Source organism: Acipenser ruthenus, chromosome 26, assembly GCF_902713425.1.
Source record: "Acipenser ruthenus chromosome 26, fAciRut3.2 maternal haplotype, whole genome shotgun sequence".
NCBI classification, from domain to species: Eukaryota; Metazoa; Chordata; class Actinopteri; order Acipenseriformes; family Acipenseridae; genus Acipenser; species Acipenser ruthenus.
In genome coordinates this window covers 3,612,735-3,618,069 of record NC_081214.1, presented here as the reverse complement: position 1 = coordinate 3,618,069, position 5,335 = coordinate 3,612,735, and positions in this window count along the sequence as shown.

Here is a 5,335-nt window from a genome sequence, read left to right as displayed (position 1 = left end):
AGCGGTTATAAGCAACACTAATCAATGCACCGAGAAAACACTTTAGCATTCAAAACAAGAAGCAAAAAATGTGTTGACCCTTTAATCAGCTGAAAAATGCAGGTGCCTATTATAGATACAGTAGGTTCACAATACCAGCATTGAGAAAACGCTATTATTAAAAGGCCTAAAGACATTTTGATTATATTTCTCATTACAAAATTAATAGAAACGGAATAGTCTATAGCAACACGCAAGGAAAGCAATAGTTTTGGGGTAGCTAAGCTATGCAGGCTCAAATCGATTAATAGCTGCAGCTCTAGTTTGGGGCTCTGCAATGATCTGTGCTTTCGTGTTGCCATAGAAAAAAAATCTTAAGACTGACAACCAAAAAAACGAATGTCTCCCTCTTGACAGCAACAGAACAGAGCAGACGGAGCAAGGAAAGACTCCAGCCACGGCGAGTTCATTATACAAAGACACAATGTCCTGCTACGTTTTACAATCTCTTCTGACATTTATATTGCGCTGATAACCAATCGCCGGGTCTTTGAAGAACGGCTAATGAGCACAAATGATGCTTTAAAATGAGTTGGGTTCGATTTTTGTATGTCGCTTATTAGTGAAAGCTGGTTTACAGGGTTCAACAACTGCACGCATCAGTGCTCTGCTGATGTACTGATAGGCTGTAGACTGGCAGATGGTACTTTATGCAGTCAGTGCTAAACAGCTTAGTAGAGTATGATAGCAGACTTCTGACAGGTCGCTCACAGGACAGATTGTTTACGTGGACAAGCTTTTTGGAGATTGCAAAAAAAAAAAAACAGGTGTCAGAAGTATGATTTAGGCTGATTACCTGCAAAACCAAATCAGGATTTGATCCACATGTCAATGTTCTCGTTGCCTGTAACTCTCAGAAACTCCAGTTACATCGTCCTGCCACCTGGTGGCACTGGACCCTATTTAAAAGGCTTTAACTCTTTCAATACTGTCCGACCTGTAAATAGGTCAATGAAAGTTAACTCAAAACTGTAGACCGCTGTAGTGTAACGCTCCACTTCAACAGAGTAGATAACTCCACATGTAAATGAATCTAATATACTGATATCTTTATTTTTTTAAAAATTTTATTAATTGGTTGTTATGACACCAACAATATTGACTTTGTTATCCTTGGTTAGCATTTCTGTACTTGGTGCTGAAACTCATGAGTTACTAAAATAATCTTTTTTTCAGTCTTTTTTGATTAATTAGATGTTTTTGTAATTATTGTTAATAGGGCCTGACGTGTTCCATGTAAATACATCCAATGGGAATAAAAAAAAAAAAAAAAAAAGATTATTTTCACATCCAAAAGGCCTTCTCTATGAATAAAGATATGCCAGGCCTGGAAGGCTTGTTTGTGATCCTCCCTGTATGAATACATACAATAATCTTTGTTCATGCAAATAACGGAACTGCTCGCTCCCCCTTCAAACTGACAATGAACAAGTGTTGAAGCACGCGCTGGAGTGATGCTGAAACAACATTAAACCAGCCAAGAACAGCCAGGTGAAATTAAACAAAACAACATCCTGCTCTCTCACAACTGTCAGCTTTCAAGCTAACAAACTGTGAGCACTCCTCAAGAACATAAAACGCCCCCTCTCCGTCCGACGCGTCTCTTGAACTGGAAAACCGTTACCTGGGGGAGTTTTAGATCTTCTTTTTCAAACGATAATGTGGGAGGCGCGACAGCTCTTAATATAATAATGTTAAATCACTCTAAAGCAGAATAATTGGGCTGACACAATAGAATTTGGGAATGTGGCCCTGTATATCTACCTGCATATCCCTCACAGATCACTTTGAAAGTACGCTTGTATTCAGAACACTTATTACTACAATGCAACAAAAAAAGTATGTTAATAGCTAGATTTCAATGATTACAGTAAAAGTGTTAATGAACACTCAGAAATGCAAAGGCAAATGGTCTATTAAAGATCAAGATGAAAATAACAAGCAGGTTTTGCTCTCAATTCCTAAAAACAGAAGAGAAAAGCAGTCCCAATTTCTCACCATCAAGACCGCAAATGAAGATTGAAAACCACAATGTGAATGGATCTGTGTTAAAAAGAGCAAGGACAGAAAGGAGTGAAGATTCAAGAGACTCTTGTTGCCCAGCAGCAGCTGCTATTCGGAGACACCCATCATGCACCTAAATTAGCACTGCTACTGACTAATTGTATAAAAGCTCTTCCCTGAAAAACAGAAAGCCTCTAATTAAAAACAATTTTGTTTTTTTCAGGCATCTCTGCCTCCAATTTCCTCCACTGCCGAGTGATTGATTCCCCCCACCCCCCTCTCCCCCCCGCGCAGGATGCTGGATTACAGGGCTTATCCATGCCCTGCATAGTCACAAGCCTTTATATGTGAATGGAAATCAATACTAGAATTGATGAAAGAGCAGTGTGGACCAGCCACAGCATGGACCGACTCGGACTCCTACTGTGAGAACAAGAGCCCAATTACTGTGGATCGTGCAGATTTAACTAGAGGCGAACAAAAACACCTGAAAGGGGAATCGATTTTAGCCAAATTGGGCCAGGTTTATCTTTCATCCATACCTTTAAAACTTAATCATGGGATACACAGCAGGACTTTAAAGAAACACAGTCATTTAGGCTAGCGACTAGAACTCTTCATTGGTGTTAACAGACCTCTGCTGGAAGTGTGTGTCTCAGTGACCATAATGAAGTGCATTTAGCACCTTTTACTTGTGAAAAGGAAAGCAAACGTCTTTAAATTAACCGAATATGGTGGAAGTTTTCCCTTAAAAAAGTTTACCGCTGTATTTTTGCATAGTATTTCTGTAGTTTTCCCATGGCTATACAATGCATTTAACACAGTTTACCCTGGTTTGCCTTGTTTATTAATATGCTTTACCACACCTCTCTGAGTTTGCTGACCTATGCTTTACCATGCTGTATTACACTTTTACTATGGGGACGTTCTAATAAGGGTTTGAACTGGAAGGGAGTGTTGATGTCAATATCAAATCAATGTTCGCTTGCAATGGGACCTGCTTCTGCCCTCCTGCTTCGAGGGAATCAGCCCCAATGAGGTCCCATCAGTACCTGAGAAAGCACGGGTTCAAAGGCTACTTCCCTTAATGCATTAACACAAAGCAACAAAAACAAGCTTTTATCAGAGCCCTTTACAGCAGATCAAAGCATTGCTCTTCCCATTACTTAGTGCATCCACTATGGCACGATGATGTGGATTTTTCATTGTGAACGTGGATGTAAAAGAACTTACTTAGAAAAATAATAAACAGCCTGCTTGTTGCAGCTGGGCACCATAGGGGCTCTGAAAAACAAGGCATTATGTTTGGGTAGACCACAGTAAAAAGCATAGGCATGGCAAGGTGTAGTGACAGTGAAGCACAGTCAAGCGTGGTTAAGAACAGAGAAGAGAGGCAATGAATGTCAAATCCATTGCACACCCATTGTAAACAGAATTAACATTTACTTTTAATTGGGGAACTTCAGTGAAAATGCTGTAGTGTACTGGCAGTTAGACTGGATATGTAGTTTATTTCTGGCATATGTAAGGAGCCCTGTTTGGCTTTCCTGCTCAAATGTTATCAGAATACAGGAGAGGATTGATGTTCTGTTGCTGGATGATCAGATATTCACAGGGAATAGCATTGCTCAATAGGGGAGCACAGGGGGCTGCAGATTCCACAGGATGCATCTTTCAAACTAAGACAAGTTTAATTTTACAGTCGCTCAGGAATTTGGTGCACCTATGAGATCAACACACTTGGCATGAGTTTTGTGGTCCAGGAAATTATCCAGAGCCTGACGCCAGATCCTAATAGTTTTCGGGGATCAGTTTTGTACACAATCATATGAGCTCATGAGAATATAATGCTGAAAGATGATTTACTGGTACCCCATGGTATATTTGTTTGTTTTGTAATCACATTTGAACTATTGAGACTATCATCTGCATGCTTTTGTCCTTCTCGCAGTTGGATACTACAGCCTAGAACTGTAGTGATCCATGCTATGAATGAAACATTTGCTGCCACAGAGAGACACAGTCCAGCTTGCATTGACCTGCTCAACTAATAGCAAGGCAGTGCTCAGATTGAAGCCCTTTTGCTGGCTCTATTTATAGCAGAGTTGGAAAGTGAGAGTAAAGGTCTCCACACACCAGACGTGATGCGATTTGTCCTGTGATAAAATGGTTCTTCCTCTGCGACACTACCTTTTACACCAGTGGGGACAGGCTCATGTGTGTTAGGTGACTCTCTTCTGATTGTGTCATTCGCTGGAAAAAAAACACATGTATGATAGTCCTGTTATACAGCTAATACAAATGAAGAATACATAATAGCTTTTCAGAATACTTATTTCAATAAAGCTAAACGAATCACACACACCAGCTACATCCAGTTCCCTGGAAATGGTCTGCCAGATGTTCTCCCTCATTGCTGTGTCTTTTATCATTTTTGTGTCCTTTATTGTACAGCTCTGGGTATTTTGATACTGCAAGAATTATCTGTCATTGTTTGCTGAAGGCACGCAAGGGAAGCTGGTCCTCGTTAGTCAGTTCCCTAGCTGCCGCGTGACAAAATCACAAAATAGACACCGATCCTAACAGTCGCACCGCAGGCAGTGTGAAAAAAAATACATTTTGTCGTGGTACAGTGTGTCGTACGATACTTTCACTTGTCACATCGTGTCCGGTGTGTAGGCCTTAAAGCTATTGAGTACAGTAAGCACCTACCAACTGAGCACCTCCTATCAGCCATCTATCAAAGTGTCTAAGATCCGCTGTCCATTATGACTGAAACTGGCTTGCACCAGGGAGATGCAGCTTGTATATATTATGTCAGAAATGCAAACTGCAGTACATCCCAATTCTGTTTTTCAAAGGTAAATATTAACACCTTATATGAGGGCGGGGTTACCACGTGCCTGTCCCAAACTGTCCTAGTGTACACGGAGTCTTTGCACATCTTCGGTGAAATCTCTGCTGTGTTGTGTGTGATTACTCCAAACATCTACAAGATTCCCACTGAGCCAGTACAGAAATAAGCCAGCAGAGAACGCTGCTTTTCGTCAGACTGTTTTGTTTTGAAACAGCACCCCTGCTTTCAGACAGGACACTTATTTTTAATTACTGCTCTGGACGTCTGTAAACAATCCCTTGACAGTGCTGTGATCTCACAGAGAGTGGTATCGTGGGAATGTGGAGGTCACTCCGCTGCCCTCTCTCTCTCTCTGTCTCTCTGTTGATGAACTTGGGCAGTAATTCATTTGACAGGCTCCGTGTTCCCAGTGAATGGGTCATCGCTCCCTGCTTG